We start from the raw sequence: 25,877 nt of genomic DNA on the forward strand, positions 1-25,877 counted from the left end.
CTGAATTTTCTTTGTTCCTACGAGGCATGAAAGGAAATATATATTTTTTTTGGGTGACTTTTGTTTCTTTTTTCTGCTTGTACCTGCAAAAACTGAAATAGATTGAATTGCAACTAACTAAAATCTATCTTGTTGAAATGAAAATGTAGAATTGAAATGAAGGTAGGAAAATACTAATCTATGTTGCTAAAATGAAATTGTAGAATTGAAATGAAAGCAGGAAATGCTACTGTAGGCTTGCTGAAATGAAATTGCGGAATTGAAATGAAAGCAGGAAATGCTAATCTATGCTTGTTGAAATGAAATTGCGGAATTGAAATGCAAGCAGGAAATGCTAATATACACTTGCTGAAATGAAATTGTGGAATTGAAATGAAAGCAAGAAATTGTCTAATCTAATTTTGCAGAATTGAAATGAAACAACTACTCTACTCTTGCTGAAATAAACTACTTTAGCATAAGGTTGTAGTAGAAAATAGAAGAAAAGCAGTAATCACAAAATACTCTGACACTTCCCTGGCAACGGTGCCAAAAATATGGTGAGCTCCAGTATTGCAGCAATGATGCTGAAACTCCTGGGACTCCCTACTTTACTTTTATCAACCCAGTAGTTCGTAAGAAACTTGGAAGCGACGGTGCTATATGCACAAGTACTAGCTCTTACTGCAAGCTGTCACTTGATTAGCTGGCACAAGTTTGCTAGGAGCTCAAGCAAACTTCTACAAGTTCTCAGAAGAAGCTTTTAACTATGATGGAAGGAAGCTAACTCAAAAGAGGCTAGTCTACTTGCAGAAATAAGATGAAAGATGAAAGGAAACGCAAACCCTAGCAAACCCTAGTTTTACCGACTAACCCTACTTGTGCAAGAAAAGAGATGTAAACTACTGAACTAGATGCCATTGACTCTTGAAAAGGTAAAATGCATGTGTTTAAGCTACTTCTAAAGGAAAATATGGAAAAATCATCTTTTTGTATTTTTGAGCAATTTTATGCAGAATTATTATGCATGTGTTTTAGCTATTTGTGACTGTGCAGAGGTTTATTGGTGAAAGGAAATGGAGTGGGAATTTGCAGGAGGTTGGGAAGGTGTGGAGAGGAACTAATGAGTCCCTAGCACCCTTCTCGAGATTTCCATCGCGATCGAACTTTGAAAAATTGCTCGCATGAACTTCTACAGGAGGCTGCAAGGGATCTACAGGAAATTCTAGAGGAAGTTCTACAGGAAGAGGGCAAAAGTGGCTTTTAGAAGGTTGAAGTCGGAAAAATGGTGGGAAAGTGGAAATGAAGGATGGATAGAGATGTTGAGGTGTCTAGGAATTGTTATATGAAGCTCAGGAGTGAAAGAAGATGGTTGGATTTCTTCAAAGGTGAAGGAAGCAATGTTGCACAAAAATGTACAAATTAGGGCAAGTTGGGAAAGTATGGCGAATAAGTGAAGGAAATATTGAGAGAGAGACTGGGGCAGGTTGTATAATGGAGGATGGATAGGCTAGAGTGTTTTATAGGTGTTCTGCACACTTCTTCCGAAAACTGACCCAAGCAAAGACTAAGAAAACAGAGTTTTATCTATTTTGACCTAATTTTGACCTAGAAACCAGAAAAGTGATGAACAAAACTTTATAAATAGGAGGTTATGCAAGAAAGCTATGGAAACTGAGCAAGAACAGATCTAAGCATGAAAACACAACTGATATCAACTTTTCCAACTCAAACTCTAACACTAGCAATTGCATTGGAAGGCAAAAACAATGTTTTTGTGGCAACAAGTGTGCCTTGGTCTCAATTCATGGTCCCAAGGAGGGAGAAAGGAGATCAAGGCCTGCTTGGTAGTATTTTTGTGGATATTTTTTGTTATCAAACTATCAAATCAACCTGAAGCAAGAACAACTATCTTAATCATCAAAAACAACCTCAGTAATAAAGCAAGATTTAACCTATATAATAGAAATCATTCTATGAATGCAGTAAAAACACATAAAAGTACACAAAGGAGGTACTGGGCACTTGGGTTGGGCCCAGTACCAAGAGGTATAACCCCCTTAAGAAAGATCAGTGCTGGTTTAAAGCTGGATTCATCTTCATTGATCAAAAAATAATAGTTACATCACAAAACTGTCTGCAAAAGGAGCTTGAAAATGAGCTGATTACAAGGCTGCACTAAAGTGAAAAAATAGACTATCAAATGGCTAAACTACTAAGGCTTTAAGCCTTCCTATTTATCAAAGTGAGGACTCCCAACAGTCCTCCTAAACTTTAGGAACTTGGCTGCCCAAAACTGTATATAACAGTCAGTTCACTAGACCTGCTCGACTTCCCCTTGAAATCATCTTTGGTGGGTTGTTGAACTTTGAGATATTGGTGGAGAACTCAAGGAAGGGGTCATTTAGTGCAGGAGACACTCCTCCTATAAATCCTCAGCCTTGTTTCTTTGAACTTGGCTGCCAATATGCTCATAAAATCCTGGTCTTGGTCCAAAAATGTCCAAAAATTTGCAATAAACACGTATTAGACTTTGTGGTAAAGTGACTATTTCCATTCACTCAATTAACATAAATATATTCAAAAGCATGCATAAAACTATGGAGAATGGTGGATTAAATGAGAATAATAGGCAAAATGAGCCCATATATTTACCCATTTCCGGGGCTCATTAGTATCTTGCTCTTTTCTTTGGAGGACAAGTTCGGTGGGAACTGTGCCAATACCAAATAGTTTTCTATGTTAGCAAACCATGGAGAGAGAACTGAAATATAAAATAAGTGCTCGTCCAGTAACTGGTCCTCAACCATTCCTTCTTCACCTACAGGAAAATTCAATTTGGACAAAAAGTCTGCAACAACATTTTCCTTACCAGGCTTATCAACATAGTTAGATCAAACTGTTTTAATAAAAGTAACCATCTTATAATCTGAGCATTCACATATGGTTTATTCATTAAATATTTGATTGCAACATGGTAAATATGCACAAATGTTTGATAGCCTATAATATAATGCCTAAATTTGTTTAATGAATGCAAAATAGCCAAGAGTTCCTTTTCGGTCACTGTGTAATTTAGTTAAGCCTTTGACAGTTTCTTACTAATAAAGTAGATAGCATAAGGCAATTTTTCATCTATCTCACCTATGCCTTCTCCTATGGATTTTTGTGATGTATCAACATGAATATGAAAGGGGAGAGCCCAATTTGGGCCTTGGAGAATTAGTGTAGTGGTTAAATTGTCCTTTAAGGTGTCTAAGGCCTGTTGACAGCTTTTTGAACATTTAAACTCAGAGTCCTTGGGCAAAAAAACAAATAAAGGAGAGTCCAACTTGCTAAAGTCCTTTATGAACCTTCGATAGTATCCAAATAACCCTAGAAAGCTTCTGACATCTCTCTACTTTGAGGAGGTGGGACCCTTTGGATGATAGCTATTTTGTTTGGGTCCACCTGCAATCGTTGTTGAGATATTGAATGACCTAGTACAGTCTCTACAGTCATCAAGAATTCACATTTTTCAGGACTGAGAGACAGGTTCATTTCAATGCATTTGTGCAATAATTTACTTAGGTTGGAGAGAACCTCTTTAAAATCACAACCATAAGGTGTGAAGTCATCCATATAAATTTCCACCGCATCATGGACTAACTCGGCGAAAATACTTAGGACTGCTCAGGAGCATTGCATAGGCCAAAAGGAAGGACCCTATAGGCAAAAGTACCCCAAGGACAAGTGAAGGTGGTTTTATCCTAGTCTTCCAGGCTGATCTGGATTTGATTGTACCCGCTAAATCCATCTAGGAAAGAGAAACGTTTTTTCCTTGATAGGCTATCTAGCACTTGGTTAATGAAGCGTAGAGGGAAATGGTCCTTCTTTATGGCTTTTTTCAACTCCTTGTAACTGACACAAATTCTCCACTTACAATTTTTCTTTGGAACTAACACTAAAGGAGAGACCCACTCACTATCGGAGATAGGGTAAATGAATCTTGCATCTAGCAGTTTTTGCAGTTCTTCTATGAATATATATTTAAGAGCTAGATTCATCCTCCTTTGGGGTTGCCAGACTGGCTTGTAACCCTCTTTGTTGTATATGTGGTGAGTACACACTGAGAGGTGTACTCCCTTCATTTCTTTATAACTCCAAGCGAAGGCTTCTAGGTTTTTCTTTAGCATGTTGCATAACTTCTCTTCTTGGAGAGTAGAAAGAGATGGATTGATTTTCAAGGTTCTCTCAAGGTCGAATTCTATGGTTTTGACATGGAGGGGGTTGGAATCGGCCAAGCATAGGTCAATTGGATGATTGTTCTGGGTTTCCTTTACTACATCTTATAAGGGCAATGTGCTAGGAGTTGGAGTGGTTGGGTTAATCTCTCAGGAAAGGGTGGATTCACTTTAAGAATGATTTCCTCTCTTCCTTCTTCAACCTCCCTAGGTGGAAGTAGAGGTTGGTTATCTAGGAGAACTCTCCTAGATCTTAGGTTAATCTCCTAGATTTGCACAACATAAGTTGGATATGATGTCTCTCCAATGTATTCTTGATGAGCGTGTCTGTTGTTCAGGTTTGGATTTGGCTGGGCAGGAATCTGGGGTTGCTTGGGTGGAGCAGGGTGTAGTAGCTATGCTTGGGTAGGTGGTGGAGGAAATAAGGCCGGAACATTGTTGTATTAGGGCCTCCACCCATGGGACGGTGCATTCCACTGAGGTTGTGGTGGAGCATATGGTTGAAATGACTGGCTGGTTGGCTGGGAGTGATATTGAAATGAAAAGGACCAAGGATGTGGTGTAGACCAGGAAGGATGACTAGGGGGTCCCCAAGAAGGTATGGATGTGGGTTTGTTGGGATTGTAATATGCATGAGATGACCCTTGCATGCCCTATTGGTATGGTCTAGGCCCATGAGGTCTCCTCTGGTTTATGTAGCAGAGCTGCTCAATGACCCCTTCAGCTCCTTGATATACAACTTTGAGTCTAGGCAAAGAAGGGAACTTGTCTGTGGAGTGGTTTTCTTCACAGACTAAGAAAATTTCAATAGAATTCAATGGACATTCATTCCTAGGATGCCTCCTGGTGCATCTAGGACAAAAAATGGCCAAGGCTCTCTTTGCTTCCTCCTGCTTTCTCTTAATGTGCATAGTGTCCATTTGTAAGGCAAGGGTTTGCAACATCTCACTTTTGAAATCTTCCAGCATGTTTCCAATTTCACCCTTGATGGATGAGTTGGAACAAGATGTACTAACCATAAGTTGACTACCCCTACCGTTTTTCCTAGCTACCCTAGAATGGTTTCTAAAGACAGTCTTGATATCCTCGTAGGGTAATTGGTATATATATCCCCATAATAACAAGTGTAGGGCATCCAGAAGATCTTCCGTTACTCCCCTAAGCAGGACCAGCTTTAGTGACTCAGGGTCAAGTGTGCACCTGGCCCTTTTGTAACTAAGCTGGAATATTTGTTTGTAATCCTCTAGAGATTCATCATTTCCTATGGTCATCCTAAAAATTTCCTATTTAGTATCCTTTGACCGACAATAGCCTCTATATTTGTTGTTAAAGAGTTGTTGCATCTGAGCCCAAGTTGTGATGATATCCCCAAGTAAAACCATGAACCAGTGCAATGCTGCATCCTTGAGGGTAGATGGAAATAGTTTTAACTTCTACTCATCATTTGTATAGTCATAGGTTTGACATATAACAACAAACTCAAATAGGAAAGTGTCAGGGTCTTGTGTGGTTAAGCCATGGAAATGAGGTAGGGCAAAGGGGCTTATATTTTTCATCTTAGTGTCCCCTGGTTTCCCTGATGGGAAAGGCACCCTCAACTCTCTCTATTCTCTCCATCATTTCTGTTTTCATCCATTGGTTCAGTAGGAATGGGTTATTCTTATAATTCTTCCCCTGTAGGTTCTTCAAATATGTCAAGTTGCTCACCTAAGGGTTCCTCTAGTTCACAGCCACCGAAAAAGAGGGAAGGTTGGCTGTTTGATGTAGTGGGGGTATTTGGCAAAAATTTCCCTAAGTTAACCCTATTCCTACAAGGCATGAAAGGAAATGTTTTTGGTTTGGTTTTGTGTTTTTTTTTCAAACTTGGAAAGTACTTTGTAGAATTGAAATTGTTGATTAAATGAAAGCTACTGACTGAATGAAAAGGCTACTTGCTGAATTTAAATCTTGCTTGCAAAATGGAAAGGAAAGAAGAAAATGAAAAATGGAAAAAAAAGGAAACGACTAAATTTCTTTTGCAAAAATAAACTAATGGCAGAATATTGGAGACAAGAAATAGAAGAAAAGAAAGCAATGATCACATTTTACTTAGACACCTCCCCGACAACGATGCCAAAAATTGATGAGTGGCAGTATTACAGCAAGAATGTTGCAACTCCTAGGCTACCAGCTTTACTTTATCAACTCGGAGTTCGTACAAAGTTGGAGGTGACAATGTTGTATGCACAAGTAAAAGTGATGGTTCTGCCTATTGTCACTATTCAGCTAGTGAGAGACAACTGGGGTTTTAAAGCCAGACTTCTATGGAGTCAAAAGAAGCTTTATTTCTTGATGGAAGAAATGTAAATCTACTCTAAGAGAAAGCTACTCTATTGCAATAATGGAGAAGATGGAATTTCAATGCTAAATCACATGATTTCCTAATTAACTGCTAAGAAACTATGCTTTACAAAAATGCTAAATAAACATGAACCAATTGATACTATCTAAGTTATAGAAGTAAGAAGCATCAAACATCACTAATGTGCAAGTAAAGAGACTGAACTAAATCTATTTTTGCCTTTTTGTCTTTTCATGCAAAAGCAAGTATGCAAACAAATTTCTTATGGTGATGTGGTAGGTGAATTAAGGATGTTTGGGGATGGTTGGAAGGGTTAGGAGATGGTTGGATGGTGTAGGATACATTTGGGAGGCTTTTGGTGACTTCCTAGAGGTTTTCCCTTAATTCGGCCTCAAAACATGCCATTTCAGGAAAACCTATAGGATGTACTCGAAACCTACAGGATTCCCTATAAACCTACAAGATTCCCTATAAACCTACAAGATACAACCGAGAGAAAAATGTGGGGTATTTGAGGTGTTGGAAGGCTTAGGAAAGGTGTTTTATGGGTTGAATGGAGTGGGAGAAGGTCTAGGATCACTCAGAAGTTAACAACAAAGATAGGAGATGGTTGGATTCGCTCAATGTTAGAATAATTTCTATGAAAAATGATGAAAACTAGTGAAGGTGATGGTGAAAACAAGGGATGGCTAAGGTGGATGGAGTGGAAGGTGGCTATTAGCTATGAAGTCTTAGTCTCCTCCTGAAGCACCTGCTCTGCATAAAAAATGTATATCTTCCAAAAATATATGTAAACAAAAAACATTCTCATAAACTAGAAAAGAAAAATTAATGAACTAACTGCCTATATTATGCATGAGGAAAGTTGTTGAAAGGAATGAAAGCATGGATGAGATCTACTAAAAAAATGAATGTGAAAAAGATGACAATGGATTCCTACCTTGCAAAACTGACCAAATACTAATTTAAAGACATCAAACTCCAAAGCTCATAAAAGAAATAAAAATCTATGTTTTTGGGGCTGGTTAAGGGACCCTTCCTCAATTCATGATCCTAGAGGGAGGAAGTGAGGTTGAGACACCTGCTGACAACCTTATGGTGCTCCTTTTATCCCTACTAACCTGCTACTGAAGTAAGGAACAAATGGAAGAAAACTAATAAACAACCAATCCAATCTGCACTATTTGCAATGGAAATGCATCTAAAAGGAAATTAACGATGAAGTTATGAAACTACACTAAACATACATGGTAAAGAAAGCATATTCTTAGTTGCTAGGGTTAGGTACTAAACCAAGATCTTCAGCCCTCTAAGTTAACTCAATGCCCGCTCAAACTCATTCTTATTACCAAAACAGAAAATTACATCAATAAAACTTTCACAAGTCTCGAGCTCGAAAATAACTTAGAGTTTTACAACCAAAATCCAAATACTAATGAGGCTCTAGGCCTCTCTACTTATAAAATTGAAATCTCCAATGACTTCCTTAAAATCAGGGAGGCTCGGCTCTCGGACTCGAGATAAACTAGCTCTTTGTCAATCACTTGTTCGGCTACCTTCTAATCCTCATGGCTTGGCTGCTTGCACTCCGAGCTGGTGTGATGGATGGAGGAATATTCAAATGGGGGATAAGTAAATGAGTAGGATTTACCTCCTAAAATCCCTCTCCCTTGTCCCATTCGAGTTTTAGCCTTAGTATTTGCAAAAATTCCTTTATTTTCTCCTTCAATCCCGCATTCAATGCATATTAGTCCACTAGGCAGAATATCCAACTCTAACTCATCTCATAAACAAAATATAATAAAAAACATGTAATAAATTGTGAGAAAAGTTGGTTTGACTAAGCTAGGAGATGAATTAAGGCCCATATAATTACCCAATGATGAGGCTCATCAATGTCGCAAGTTTTGTTCGGATGCATGTCTTGTGATGTACATTGTGTATGTATACATATGTACACTAGTTGTAGGTGCATGTATTTCATGGTGTTGTATATCTTGTGTTGATGCATGTGCATGATGCACACTATATGTATGTGCACATGGTTGAGGAGAAGATACTGGGTGATTGTCGGGTGTGGAAACTGATGCAGAATGCGTATAGAATAAAGACAAAGGTAGAAGATAAGGATGGATTAAAGGATAAGTATCGGTATTTCATTTTAGTTTTATTATACATGTGATTTATGATTATGTTTTATGATGATTACATGTGATCTGCGACTTTAGTTTATGATGGTTACATGTTATTTATGGTTTTTATATATGATGGTTGTGATTAGAGATAACCTGATGTGATATGTTTATATATGATGATTTGATCAAGGATGCTAGTTTGACATGTTGTGACAGGAAGCAAACAGGATTGCAAGTGTACCTTATTGACGAGCTACCAATGAGGTATGATTTGAAGTTATTTAAATTTACTTTGAATCTAATGGAAATTATGTGTTTGGAATAGGAATTCATGAACATGCCTGATTGAGTGCTTGAAATCAACTGCAAGAACTAGCAGCAGTAGTGAAAGAAATCAGAACTTGTAGTAGTATGTTGGTAGAATACTTCAGGAGCAAGGCCATTTTGGGACATTGGTATCCAATAGTTTCCATTGATTTTCATGAGAATGTTATTACCGATATGATGGTTTTAAGGCATGGATATGCCTTGTTTTTTGTATCTTCTGATGTGAGGAAGCCTTACCAAGGGATGGACTTCCAGGGATGGGGGTGCTAGTAGAACTTGGAAGGCGAGTGACTGCACAAAAGGGGGTGACCACATTTCTCGAGGGACTTTGTAGTAGAGAAGGGAAGTTCGGGGATGGATTTGTTTTGGTAATTATCATTTCCAGATGGAATCAAATGCACATTGGGAGTGCGTCCTGGAACAATGAGCTGATAACTTTTCATGAGAGGAAAAGTGGCGTTGGATGGAAGCACTGGAAATCAATGCAGAAAAAATTTTGCACTAGATTCTAGACTTCCTAGGAAGCATGTGAATCCTGGTATTACATTTTAGGGTGCAGGTGTGACCCTCTGGATTCCCTTGTTTATACATGTATCATATCCTTTTATAGGTTAGTTTAGCAAATGTGCATATGTGTCTATGTGGTTATTGTAAATACCATAATGAGCTATTTTATAAAGCTCCTGTAAATGGAATGGTTTTCATGTTTCAAGAGTGGTCATTGTAAATACTGCAATGAGTTGTGTTATAAATCTCCATCGGAAGTATGTTTTTTTTTTTTCAACAGTATTTTCAGTTATAGGTGTCATTGAACATCGAGGATATTGTTCCCCCAAGGGGGAGGGTTCTATAACAACTCTGGTGAAAATTCCATGTAAAATTATATATAAGGCCACAATGATGGGACACATATTTCAACTTGAATGGTGGGGGGAACATCCTAATGGGTGTTGATTCGGTTTATTATGGCTAAGAAAATTGGTAAAGGCAATATTTAAGGCTTTGGAAAGGAAGAATGGCATTTTTTGCACATTTATTTATGAAAATAATGGAAATTAGGAGAAAAGGAAGGTGAAAGGTCATAAGTTGCATGTGAGGAGGAAAAATAAGGAGAATAATGGAAAATGAAGAAGATAGAGACCACATTCATAAAAAGGCTTCTAAGGATATATTGGTAACTTCTTGATAGTTCAATTTTGGAGCTCTCTCATTATTTTCTCTCTGTCTCATACTCTTGGAGACCTAGAGTTTTCATGGAGCACTCTTGGAGGGTGTGGCATACTTGGATTCTTGGAGAAAGAAGGAAAAGGAAGAGGAGGAAAGTGCAAGAAGGCATCATGATCAACAACAACATCAGATTTTCTTGCAGGTACGAAGTTGCATGTATGAGTTTTTCAGTAGTTTTGGCATGCATGTCATACTCATGTGGATTATTGGTTTTGAAATGTCATTGGCATGGAGGGTTGCCTGGATTGTTAGTGGATTTCATAACCTTTCCATTTCCTAGATAGCCATGGTGATTGCGGGTTTAATTTCATTGTTTTTTTTTATTGGTTCCCATGTTTCCTTAGCTTGGGTTGAGTTACTAGTCCTGTAGCCTTGGTTGGACAAACACTCTAGAGCCCTTAGTGGGTTGAGTTACTAGTCCTGGAGCCTTGTTTGGACAAACACACTGGATCTCGACAAAATCTATGGGTTGAGTTACTAGTCCTAGAGCCTTGGTTGGAACAAACCCTGTGGAGCACTGGATGGCTAGGATAGACACTGATCTGATGATGGTCTAGTGATGTCAAACTGTGAGGTGGAGTCACTATTTGATGGGTTGAGATGGATGGCCTCTAGAAGCCTTGGATGAGCTTTGATTGATGTGTCCTATAAGATGCTAGATTCATGCTTGGAATATGGAACAGGGGTGAATGGCTAAAGAGAGATTTGGCTCAACCATTCTATGATTGGGTGAAACGTAGAAGTCCCATCTCGAGTTTTGATTTTGCATCATTAATGAAAGATTATTTTTTCTTGTATTTCTATGAGAATTTTGATAGATTATATATGGTATATGTGGTTGTACTTTCATCAGTATTTTTTCTGCTATTATGTTGGTTATGTATGTGTCTTATGACAACAACTATGTATGGATTTGAACATGTTTTTACTTGTATGGTTACACCTGTAGATTACATGTTTACGATGTGTTTGACGAAATGCCTGTCATGGTTGGTAGGGGTCTGATTAAGGTCTTGTTTAACTTATTGCTTTTTCATCATTATTTCCCTATTATTTTACCGCTCCCAAATTATCATTCCATTTTAGGTAGTGATCTGGGCTATAGGTCTGAAAAAGTGTCTCAAATTGTGGGGAGACTGGTAGGCAAGCCTGTGAGAGGGACTCTGGGTTTCTGGAACTTGTCATGCCTATAACGTGAGAGTGATTGAGGCTTAAGTTGTCCAAAATCTTCGTGGGACCCAAGGGAAAGTTGTCTAAAGTGTTGGATTGATCCTAATGGTCCCGAAGCTAATGTTGAATGTTTCTACAATGTGTTTCCATTAGTTCCACTTCCTTAACATAACTTAGGAGGTCGAATCATATCATAGTGGCCTCTTATCACATGTTTACCATGGCTAGCTAGTTTCTTTGGTAGTTGTGGGAGGAGGGTGTTATAGCCCTAGTGAAAATTCCATGTAAAAATATGTATAAGGCCATGGTGTTGGGACATGTATTCCAAGATGAATGGTGGGGGAAACATCCTAATGGGTATTGATTCAGTTTATTTGGCTAAGGAAATTGGAAAAGGAAATGGATAAGGCTTTGGAAAAGAAAAATGGCATTTTTGGCACATTTATTTATGAAAATAATGGAAAATAGGAGAAAAGAAAGGTGAAAGGTCACATGTGGCACGCAAAGAGGAAAATGAAGGAAAATAATGGAAAATGAAGAAAATAGAGGCCTCATTCATAAAAAGGCTTCAGAGGAGCAGTTGGTAACTTTATGTCAGTTCAGAGTTGGAGCTCTCTCATTATTCTCTCTCTCTCATACTCTTGGAGACTTAGAGTTTTCTTGGAGCACTCTTGGTGGGTGTGGAATACTTGGATTTTTTGAGCAATAAGGCAAAGGAAGAGTAGGAAAGTGAAATAAGGCATCGTGATTAGCAACTAGATCAAATTTTCTTGCAGGTATCGAGTTGCATGTATGATTTCTTCACTAGTTTTGGAATGCATGGCATATGCATGTGGATTCCTAGTCATGATCTATCATTGGGATGAAGGATTGCTTGGATTGATAATGGATTTCCTAGCCTTTCCATTTCCTATTTATACATGGTGATTTTTGGTATCCTTTCATTGTTTTTTTTTGTTGGTTCTCATGTTTCCTTAGCTTGGGTTGAGTTACTAGTTCCTAGAGCCTTGGTTGGACAAATTCTCTGGAGCCCTGTAATAGCTTGGGTTGAGTTACTAGTCCCGTAGCATTGGTTGGAAAAATGCTCTGGAGCCCTTGGTGGGATGAATTGTTAGTCCTGGAGCCTTGGTTGGACAAAGGCTTTGGAGCCTGGTGGCAACTGTGGGTTGAGTTACTAGTCCCAAAGATTTGGTTGGAAAAAATGCTCTGGAGCCCTGGATGGCTAGGATAGAGACCGATCTGATGATGGTTTTCTAATGTCTGACTGTGAGATGGAATCATTGTTTGATGGGTTGAGTTGGATGGCCTCTGGAAGCCCTAGATGAGTTTTGACTGATGTGTTATATGAGATCCCACGTTCATGCTTGGAATATGGCATGGGGGTGAATGTCTAAAGAGAGATTTGGCTCAACCATTCTATGGTCGGGTGGAGCATGGAATTCCCATCCCAGGTTTTGATTTTGCATCATTAATGAAAGGTTATTTCTCCTTGTATATATATGAGAATTTTGATGGATTATATGTGGTCTATGTGGCTATACTTTCATGAGTATTTCTACAGCTATTATGTTGGTTATGTATGTGTCTTATAACAACAACTATGTATGTATATCAACATGTTTTTACTTGTAAATGAATGGATAATTTATCTATGACCTAATAGATGATAATGAAACAAATGGCATGAGGGAACAATGGTTCATAACTATTCTCAGATAAGTAGGAGATCCCTATGTTTAATTATATTTCTTACACCAGTAGATTACAAGTTTACGATATGTTTGACGAAATGATTGTCATTTCTAGTAGGGGTATGATTAGGGTATTGTTTAAATTATTTATTTTGCATCATTTCTTCCTTGTTATTTTATTGCTCCTAACTTATCATTCCATTATGGGCAGTGATTTGGGCACTGGGCTTGAAAAAGTGGCTCAAATCCCAAGCATGCTGGTATAGAACTAGAAAAATGAGTCTCTAGACGTTGGTAGGTAAGCTTGTGACAATGACTCTTGGTTTCTAGATACTATCATGCCTATAGAATGCGAGTGACCGAGGCATAATTTCTCCAAAATCTCAGTGGGACCCAAGGGCAAGTTCTCTAACGTGTTGGATTAGTTCACGTGGGTCTTGAAGTTGATGTTGAATGTTGGTATGGTATGTTTCCATCGGTTCCACTTACTTAGTGTAACATAGGAGGTTGAATCATATCATAGTGGCCTCTCGTCGCATGTTTACCCCGACTTGCTAGTTGTTTGGTAGATGTGGGAGGCGGGTGTTATAGAGTGGTATAAGAGACAAGTTGCACTCTCCTTGGGTTATGTGGTTGTCATGCATTCGTGTCAGTTGCATGTGTGTCTCTTATGTTGTAGGACCATGTGTTTGTTTCATTTGCATGGTGTTGATAATGGTTGTAGTGATGTCACCTGTGGAGGTTGAAGTTGTTGTCATGGAGTATGTCTTCAAGTGTGTAGGGTTGATTATTCATTGTTATGGACATCAACATTCACATGTTATCAAATGCACGTGATGTGATTGTTTTTGTCATGCATGAGCTCATGATTTATGTAGTTAATAAGGTCATTCATTGATGACTGGACCCTAGCTAGAATGATGTTTATATGGTTTTGTACTCATGTGTTATATGTCTACATGCAGCTATTATGCATGTATGGTCTTGGTCATAGTTATGCTTGAATAGTAGGTCAAAAAATTCCTTGTGAATTCATTATATGAAATTTAGGTCATCAAGGTGCTATTGTATGTTACGATACTAATTTGTTGGCTGAGATAGAGCAAGAGATGCAAATCATCATAATAAGGTTACAACATTGGAATTTGGGTAAGAGGAGATCGTTAGACATGTATTGTATGTTTGGCACGTAGGTATGTAAGTCAAGGATTGTTATATGCATTAGGTTTATATACATTAGGTTATGTACATGTATTTTGATGTTATGGTTACATTCATGATAAATGTTAGTTGATTAGTGTCGCTATATGCATGTGTCAGATAGTCAAGAATGATAGGAACATGTAGTTGTATCCATTGCTACTATTGCTTTATGTTAGATAACCTGATGATTATGTTATATGTTGTTGATGAGTATGTTATAGGTTAGTTTTTTTTTGTTATATGACAGTTAGCTTGACGATTAGGTTATGTGTTGTTGACGAGCATGATATATAGATTATGGTTGTTATAAGCTATTAACTTGATGATTAGGGTTATTTCATTAAAATCTTGATGTTATATGTATCATGTTAAATTGGATTGGCCTATGCATATGGTTATGGTTACGACATTCAGTATGAGTCAGTATTGTGCTAAATTCTGTGGTACTAATCTAGTCTGTTCATACATATGTGATTGCTATGCATAAATGATAATTATTTATGAGTTAGGATGTGAACATGTTAGTTAGTGATTGTTAAGGATAACATGATATATTTAGGCTTAAGATGATGTGTTGAGAAGTTATATCATGCTAAATAGCTTCATTATGCAGACAAAATAGACTCCCTTGAGATACATTAAGGTATGAGCTCACTTATGTCGTATATTTGATGCTTGATGGTTTGATTGCGTCATATGATTGATTTATTTAACATAGTATGTTTGAAAGTTGGTGAACGTTTGATGAATTTCACAATATGAGTATGTGTTTAAATGATCTTGTTTTAAGATGATTGTACTAACATATGTGTTGAGACAGTTGATATGTACTTGAGTGTAATAGGTAATAGTTGTAACATCATGTCTTATGACTATGAGTTGATTATGGGTATGACATGATTGTTAGTCTTGGTAAAGGTTGATTTTAAATTGATAGATATGATTACCTTGATATTTGGAACACGTTGTTGACATGTGTGAGAAGTTTAAGGAAACATGCTTGGTATTAGCGTGATAAGGTGATAGTTGATGTGTTTAGATAACTAACAGTTGGGTGATGCGACAGTACATAATAAGCCTCCATTGCAACAAGGTAAGAAGGAAAAAGAAAGGAATTGGGAAATAATTCCTTTGGTTATGTTTGGAAACTCTTATTCAAAACAAATGAGTGATTTGCTTACAGGAAGTCCTCTTGAACTTAATATTATTAGACATTATGTGGATATGTGCTAGATTAGTGAACATGTACTTGACAGATATAATAGCTAGTCTCTAATTGCAGGTGGATCTATCGAGGGGATTAACATCCCTTGAGAGATGGTGTGTTTTATCACTGAGCTAAAAAAGGGTTGGCCTGTGTCAACCTTCAACCCAACATAACTATTTCGAACCACTTTGACTAGAAGTTAGCCCTTCCAATCTGAGAGGGCTCTCTCAAAACACTTATCAAATTCACTTTAATCAACTCAAAACTATAGATGGCTAAATCTGGTTTCTTTTTATGTAGTTTTACAAGTGAAGGAGAATTTTATGGCTGCCACCATTGGGCATGGAATCAAATAAAAGAAAATCATTGGCAAACAACATTGTTTAATGGAAACTGAGGCATTTTTGGCTTTAAAAAACGGATGTCAAATAAACATTCATAGTTATACATAGAAAATGAAGGAAGTTGGAGCACTTGACATGAATTCCAAGTCATCGAAATACTATGAACACTTATAGCAACCTAGAAAACATGAAAATAACACATAAAGCCATAACATGAATCTTAGGTATAAAACATAGTTGCTACAATATATATATTAGCTGGATTAAGAGTTTACATAGAGTCAAATTCTCACATTATCAATCAACCCCTTTAGAGTTAGAAAATTACACTTATATAAAGTAAGACCACCATCATATCATTAATTACAAAAATCTGCCATTTGGGGCTAGATTCGATCAATCAGTTTAGAGACCTTATCCTACTTGACACCTATTGAGTGATAAATCTTAGGGATTTCGGTTTTGTACAATTTGAATAAAACTAGGACTATTCCTACATTAATGAACTCAAATAGATTTTATTGATAGATCTTATTGAACCCAACTAATGTTTTAGATGCGTTCGAGTTGATGATGTGTCTAATGCCATGTGGATTTTGACTTGGTTAACTTGCTGACTTGTCTCCTTGAAAAGTAGGAGTTGATGTTGACACTTTCATGACATGTAATCCAACTAGTTGCCTCATTGTTTGATGTCCAAAAACTTCCTAAATGAAAAAATAGAGTTTTTAATAGTTTTGTAGCAAACTTTAGTAGAAAATTCAAGAAAACACCTTTCTACTACCCCTTTGCTCTTTTTGCAAGTTATGAGGTTTTCCTTGAAGTATTTAAGCTAAATACATGCCCTTAGAACTCTCTTTGATGTGTTTTTAGTTTTCCTTATCCTCCATGAAAAGCTACAACAATTTCATAGAAAATGCTCAGTTTAACTATGGGGAGTTGCTACAAAATTTGAAATTTCTGAGTTGTTTTATTTTTTCATGGTTTCTTGTTCCTCCTTATTACTCTTAATGTATGCATAATGTTGAAAATGTTAATTAAACATATTATAGGAAAAAAATGAGGGTTTTACCATATTCAAGGAATGTCATCTACTACAACAAAAATCTTGAGATTTCTCTTTAAGAGCTCACCTTTGATCATTTCAATTTGAGTTTCTAATGCTTTAACTTGTCCCTGTAACTTATTCATATCTGCTTGTAGCCATCTGTTCCTTCTGTACATGTTTCAACATTCTATGCAAAGGAAAAGTCCTCTTCATCATATTTTTGGATTTTTCTACAGTTTCATCATAGAAATCTATCTACTTTGACACCTACCTTTGCCACTCCTCAAACTCAAGTTTAGAATTAATCACTTCTTGTCTAGCCTATATCAATTGTTCTTGCAGAACATCTATTTCACTTTTTTCTTGTACATGCTCTTTTCCTTTCCTTTTCTTTGATGGCTCTGTTTTTTCTAAAGGCACTTTTGGCATCTTTTCAGTTTGCTGCATTGACCTTGTAATAGGTTCCTTGGCCTAAAGATGAAACCATGTTTTTCTTGTGATAAGTACAACTTCTTAACCCTCTTTATCTTCTTTTTAGTTTTAGTCTTGGTCACTTCTATAGGTTGCTCAATTGGGCTTTCTTCAATCTCAATGGCCTCTAGGATATCAGTTAGCTTACCCTTCCTTTTACTCTGCCTTATGGTCATCCTCTCTTAGTGCTTGTAGAAGTTTTCACACAATCTTTCTTTTCTTCCCTAGGGGTTATTGATTTCAACTTTGGAGTTCTCCTAGAAGGGGTGGCAGTATCTAACTCATAGCCACTCAAAAATAAGAAGTTAAGTCAATCTATGTTTAACCTATTTAGCTCTTCTACAACCAACAATTTAATGAGGCCACGGTGAAAAAAAAAGGTATTACTAGCATCAGACTTGGCTTGGACCTTGTCAGCCATCTTTCCCAATCTTCTAAACAAACAAACTGGAATGTTTAGACACTGCTTACCTGTGAAATGAAGTAGCAATCTAAAATGATACTAATACACCATGTTAAATCTACCTTCACATGTGAAGTACTTTTGGATGACCATTAAGAGATTGGAAAAATGTTCTTTAAGGCAAGTTCTAGAGTCTTCCTCTAGAAATTTCATGTCCATGGGCTCGTAACGCACCATTGAACATCCTTTATACTATTTTCTGTGTGCCATGGCTGCAACATGTAGGGTTCCTCCTTGTCACCTTCTTGCCACTTGCAAATCAACCTAGAGACAACTAGACAACAATGGATTCTAACCTAGAAATAACAAGACCTATGTGAGAGCTATACCTGTGTGAGAGACAACACAGAAACCCCTATGACAATGTGAAGTTTATGGCAGAAAAGATAAATACAAATAAACGAGTTAGCAACAAGAAGCTACACGGTGTCAATATGTAGGGAAAACGGAAAAAAGACCAATATAGTGTAGCTGTGACCCACCAGAAGACTAACCAATTACGCTTTTCAAACAAAAAGGAACGTTACTCCACCATTTAACACAACTGTATGCTTTAGTGCAATTCTATAGTGGGATAGGTATTCGAAGAGACAAATTCACTGTAGTATACCTAGGGGGGATAGTATGGGGTATAGAGGGAGGTACCCAAGGGAATAATGTAATAATGGGATGGGCCATCATTAATAAATAAAGTGGTTAACCCGCATCATGTAAGGGACCACAAGTAGTTAGAAATAATGTAATAAGCCCATTGCATTAGATATATGGTATTGAGAGAACCATGGTAATGACCCATGGTATTGTATGTATGAGACCTATATAGAAGCTAGAGACTCCCCCATGGAGGGATGTCAAGGAATATTGTATGGACAAGCATATGGCTTGTGGAGTGTTCTTGTTCCTTAAGGAGTGATTGTATGGTGTTTCCCTACCCAAGGGTTTGTTATTAATAAAGATATGGAGTTTATCTATTTCTATCTTGTTAATTCTGGGCATATTTCTATATTTTCATTATATTTGTAGGTCAGATATATTACAAGTGGTATCAGAGCACTTTCTTAGGCAAATGTAGAGATATTTATTTTCTATTTTTTGCAGGGAAATTTTTGGGGCGGCAAGTTGCAGATTAGATCTGAAACTTATGGTGTAGAATTTGCAGAATAAAATGTCATTTCTAGATTATTTGTGAAAAAATACCCAATTTCAAAAAACAAATTGGCCGAATTGGAGTCTGAATAAGGGAGATATCACGGATTTAAAAATCAGTGATGTTGCAGAAACATTTTAACGAAAATTCATGGACAGGGGATCTCTAGTTAATTTTTGTCATTTTTGTGGGGGGATTTTTAGAAAATAATTGCAAATCTGAGATCCTCTTGAAAAATTACCCAATTAAAAAAAAACAATTGGCTGAATTAAAGTCTGGATGAGGGAGATATCGTTGACTTAAAATCAACTCTTTTTTAAAGAAATTTTTGTGACGGCGGGACAATCGCAGCGCAAATATGAAAGTCCAGAGTGCATAGATCGAGATTTTTATCACATGGGAAGATGCAAAATGGTCATTCCATTTCAAAAAATAGGTCATAATAAATATTCTAAGCAATATTAACCGAACTGTGGCCATTTTAAATATTCACCAAGTGATTTTTTCAAAACCCTCTTCGTGGCTTCTAGCAGCATTTTTTTAAAGGAAAATATGATAGCCCTACTATTGAAGAATTCGTAATAATTCAAAAGTTCACATATGGGAAACATTGGAAAGGTTTATTATTCCTTGGGTTGACAAATGATGCTGCCATATGGTGGAGATCACTTGACAGCAAGAAGTTGTACAGACTTTCAGATGAAGAATTTGAAAGACTCTTTTTAGACAAATGGTCTCATGTTGGAAAAAAGGATAATGAGACAAATATGGGGTTTTTTTCTATTGGTATCTCCTTATTATAGGTTCATGGATATATTCAGAAGGAGAAGATCATTGTGTCTATAAATCCTAGTTGCAAGAAAAATATTATAAATGTTAATTTGGAAAAAAAATTGCAAGTTCCAGCAAAACACATGGAAAACACATAGGTTGATAATGTAGATGTTCAAGTTTATAAAGATTTGAAGATTTCTATGGATAAGTATGTATTGCATTTTGATTTTTATGCTTCAGATATGGCTAATGTGGATGTTGTTTTGGGATACCCTTAGATGGAATCTGTTGGTACTATCAATATTAATGTGCAGAAGAAATTCCTGAAGCTCTGGTATAAAAAGAAGAAAATTACATTACAAGATATTTCCATCAATAAACAGGTAGAGTCCAAGGAGGTTGAAGCAGAAAATGTTACAGGTACTGATACATCAGATGAGGAATTCGTGGTTGAAGTAATATTGGAAGATAAGCAACAATAGTAGGCGCCACAACATGTACCAGATACTAATCAGGCTTCATTGGGTGGTGAATTAAAGAAAGATATGTTGTTGGTTAAAACTTTAGCATATCACCACCCACATCACCCCGCAAGAAAACAACAGACACGATGGAAACAAATTAGCCACAAGGACAATAACCCCTACATAACATATAGAGAGGGGTGACGATCCACCCACAACACATCAACGCAGAGGAGCCACCAGGGTCAACTTCCATCTCAAGCGAGCGAGGCGCTAGTTAGATTGAGGGTTCACCTTTGTCTTAGATGGATAGATGCACATGCATGGTACCAGTGGACTACTCTTTTGAGTAGATATTATTATTTGTGTTCTTCTTATGTTTCGGGAACGAAACATGTTTAAGGGGGGTGGAATCTAGTATACCTAGGGGGGATAGTATGGGGTATAGAGGGAGGTACCCAAGGGAATAATGTAATAATGGGATGGGCCATAGTTAATAAATAAAGTGGTTAACCTACATCATGTAAGGGACCAGAAGTAGTTAGCGATAATATAATAAGCCCATTGTATTAGATATATTGTATTGAGAGAACCATGGTAATCACCCATGGTATTGCATGTACGAGGCCTATATAGAGGCTAGAGACTCCCCCATGGAGGAATGCCAAGGAATATTGTATGGATAAGCATATGCCTTGTGGAGTGTTCTCCTTCCTTAAGGAGCGATTTTATGGTGTTTCCCTACCTCAAGGGTTTGTTATTAATAAATATCTGGTGTTTATCTATTTCCATCTTGTTACTTCTGGGCATATTTTTATATTTTCATTATATTTGTAGGTCAGATATATTACATTCACTTTGGATGTGTCAGGAACTTTCATAGAAAACCCTTGGTTTACCTAACTGGAGTTGCTATGAATTTCTGCAAAACTTTCAAAATTCCAATCATGAACAGATAAGCCCAAAACACATGGAAGTTTGGATTTTAACCTTTATGATTGACCCTATTTTGAACTTATATGGATCCCACATCATGACATGATGACCAAAAGCACCATGGTCATGAACTTTATTTTGAGAAAATTTGAAAACCTTAGCTAATTTGACCAACAGACTTCACAAACTATTCCTAAGTGTTATCATGGATAATAATGGCTCCAATGGGGATGTTGCACCCCTGTGCAACAAAGAACCAGCAGACTAGTTGCCTTATTGAAAATTGAAAACAAAAAAATGATGATATCATCTCCAAGTTCTTATGGCCTTCACTCTGGGCTCAAACGTTTTGAAGAGATCATCCACACTTGCAAATTTGAAAATGAAAAATGGAATATATACAATGGCATTTATTCCAGCTGACTTAATCAAGAGGAATAATGCTTGAGAAACCTTCCATTGACAAGTCCTCCATTACACAGTTGACCATCCATCTCTTGCAGTATAAATTTGTTATTTCCATGGTAGGCTAAGATATTATATGGCCCTTTTGATATGTTTTCAAACTTGCCATGTTTTCCTTTGTATTCAATCTGAGCCTCCCAATTTGAAACCACATCATGGATATTGAAATTCTCTTCTTTTGTATTGTTGGAAATAATGTGAATCAATATTAGTCAAGTCATTAATCTTTTTTCATTTCATACTCAATTTCATATACGCTACTTCAATGAAGGTAACCCACATGTGCACGTAACTGTGTTTAATGAAACAAGTGTATATCCAGCAAACTAATGATTCAGTTAATTCATCATATGTTGATCTTTAATCTGTGCATCGGTACTTTATTAAACATTAAACAGTAACCATGTGTAGTTAATAACAGAAAGAACCATCACACATAAGCAACACACATGAACACCAAGATTTAAGGTGGAAACCCAATGTGGGACTAGTGTAGACTCATACCAGCACATAGGCTTCTACCTACAGAAGGTTACTACCTTATCTTGTTCTCCAGCTTCTACTTGAAGGGAGCTACAACCCCCCAACTCTTGTACTAGCTGATATGTTTACTAGAACGTAGGTGTCGACTTATAAAAGGCTACAACTTTCTTTCTCCCTCCAGGTACCATGTTTCATAAATTTTTAGACTGGATACTCCTGGAACACAACACCATAATCTGAAGGCCATGTTTCATCCAATTTTCATACTAGACCCATCAACAACATTGAAGCTCAAAATCATAATTGCAATACAACCATTAAATACTTCTGCATCAACTAATCATTGAAACTCAATCATCACTCTCTAAATCAACAACAACTGAATCAATCAATCACTGACAACCCATGACTTCTTGACATAACAGAATCAAACGCTTACTGAACCTCTATCACAACTGAATCAAGCATTCACTCAAACTTAATCAAATTCAATCAATCAGCTGGAACATACAGATCACTATAACTACTACACAGATCCAACCCAGAACACTGCATCATCATTCAAAACCTGTTGTAGCCTCAAAACCATACATCAGAGTGTATACACAACTTGGAAGAGCCGAACCAGCATGTATACACAACTTCATCAAAGCGAACCAGCATATAGATCTGCAAATACTTACTTATAACTTCACTGCACTTCCCGACTTTAGACATACCCAAGTCATCACATATAAAGGATAATACATGTGTTAGTGACCAAATCTAGGCCATCAGATTACATAATGATAAGTCATTATGATCTTTATCCATCAACCATAATCACTGAAGCAAATCACTATCAATATGAACATTGTTACTAGAATGTAGTCACCAGAACATAAAGTAAAACCTAGAACTCTCCATCAACAACAAGAATCAATTGGAATTTCAAACATCATAGTTCACAAGGTATATGCTACTTCAATCTATCGAACCTGCGTGTATACATGCTTTTACCAAAGTCAACCAGCATATACATCTGTAAATATTCAGCCATAATTTTGCAACTATTCCAGACATCAGTTATACCCAGATTATAATATTTACAAAACAACACATGTGTCAGTATATAGATCTAAAATAAACATGATCAAACCATATAAAGATAATCCATTCCAAGTTGTAAGATCCTGATCCATCATTAGATGTTGTACTCCATCAACTGCTAAGGTTCCTCCTTGGCTCAGATCAAGTAGAGCATCATAAACCCATAACCTGCATACTTTATTTCACACTTTATCAAATATTCAATTACATGTCTGCCTTGGCCTAATGATCTTCTCCTCCTTATATAGTTTTAGGCCTTTCTCAATACCATGGACCAAAAACACTTAGGACCAATACCTTGGATCAAATACCTAGGGTCAATACCTCATACCAAATACCATGGACCAATACCATGGATAAAAATACCATGGACCAAATACTTCGGACCAAAAACTTAGTTTTCTAAGGTATACGCACTTTTCCTTCTGTGAAAGTGAATGTGTACGTTATACGCTCCTTTAATACAGTGAACCTACGTGTATATGTAGCTTGGTCAATGGTGAACCTGCGTATACCTCTCTTTCTTCATTCTATGAAGACTGATCTGTAATTGTTTGTTGTTTGCCTGCTATACTATGATCTTTCATATGAGAGAGTTGCCTTCTGAAATGATTCCTTGAAATTGTCTTGCATTTCATCACATCTGTAAGCACTATTGTTATGCATTCTATCACATTTGATATCTCTTTTGTAGATTCATCTAGTTACCATATACAAGAGAGTTGTTTTGCTACAAGTGGGTTGCCACCAAGTAGAGCACATGCATCATAATGCCAACAATCTCCCCCTTTGGACTTGATAGCAACTATGTTGGTATTGATTACCACAAGTTGTAGAACTGTTAGAGATAACACACAACACCAAAATACTCTCCCCCTTTGACATCAAGGGCAAAGGGCAGACCGGGATATTCTCCCCCTTTGATATCAAGAGAAAAGGGCAGACCAAAATGAAGACTTTCATAGCTGAGTATTAATCATACTCCCCTAGGCACATGTTGAATTATCTGATTAAAATCCTCATTTTGTTCATACTGAGATATACTGTATCATCCATGCTCCCCCTGAGCACATGCAAAGTGCAACTATTTTCAAGACAAAAGCATGACTCTATAACTCAACTATGTGAGTTTGACCTTCCTATCACCAATGACTCATACATACATCCAATATCCCAACCAAGTGGGGATATACCAAACTTAACTCATCCACCCAACCAAGTGGGAAATATCAATTGTTTATACATGACTGAAATATAGAAATTATTACATCATCCTTCCCATGCATAGAGGGGGTACAAATTACATCATATGACCAAAAGGGACTCATCAAAAGACTACAACAGATAGAGACAAATTATTACATCATGGTTTTTGATATGATCTTTACATACATGACATTTATAACAGAGACCAAATATCTAAACAAGACCATGATAGTCTTCAACAACTATCATACACCATGTATGATCTGCTCCATAAGCATCTGTCAACAGCATCCAGACCAACAACCTGTATATGTCCATCATTAGTTCCCAAGATATGACAGTGTAAATATCATCAACCTGTGACAAAGTATGTCTGCATATAGATATCAACTCATCCTCTTGATCTCATCAAGATCAACTTGCTTCATTTCCATAACCTTCCATGAATCAACTAAGCAAATGTCATATCTCCAAGTGGTAGCACCAAAATCATTCACATCATATCATATGTGAAAAACACCATAGGAATCATTTATGATCATAACATCATTATCAAGAACTGCATGAACTTTCCATAAGAACCTTGAATATATCAATCACGTATCATCACTAGGGAACATCCCACATCCGATAAGCATCAACCATGATAATCAACATATGTGAGTATCAACCTATCATCACAAGGTAAGAACTCATCATCATTATGTGACTAAGTTAGCCATGTCTTTGAATATCCATGTCTTCAAATAGATATGTCTTCATGATACCTACAATAACACCATTCTCTTGGCCAACCAACAATATTTGTCAATATGCAACTTAAGTAATCATCCATGTATCCAGCATAGCAATATGTATCTAGAAAACCACGATCTCATGGTCATTTGTCAAGATTTCTTGATATCCTCAAGAACAATAATCCTCAACCATGTGAGAGCCAAGAACTATAGGAATCCTACATCATTACTACATCATATGATCTTTATGCATTTTTGAAGGCATGATGACAACAGTATAAAAGAAATAAGTGTCTCATCACCAAATAATGAAGTTGTGTACTCAAGATTTGTACTTCTCCTTGTCCTTATGAAGATCACCATATAAGAAACATATATATACTATATCCATCATCAAAAGGTCATCCATAAATCTGATGTGAATCAATACAAGTATCATCTGAGATTTCATCATGGGTAACTCATACATAGCAAGATGTATCATTTAAACACTTTATCCACATAAGCATCATCATCATTGATTAGGTACCAAAGACTTCTAAACATAATGCCAACAATGCTTTATTAGAAGCATAGCATGTTCTCCCCCTGAACCTATTCCACCTGTTCACTGTCAGATCTACTTATTGCATATATTAGTAAGAAGTATCAAGGCATCATCATCAATCAGATATACATCAAGTTATCAACAACTTGTGAGGATTAAAAACACTTCTAAATCACATCCACAGACTGTAGTCATCTATC

The sequence above is a fragment of the Pinus tabuliformis genome, chromosome 8, assembly GCF_031772625.1.
Source record: "Pinus tabuliformis cultivar Carrire ecotype Pingquan chromosome 8, CPIR1, whole genome shotgun sequence".
NCBI classification, from domain to species: Eukaryota; Viridiplantae; Streptophyta; class Pinopsida; order Pinales; family Pinaceae; genus Pinus; species Pinus tabuliformis.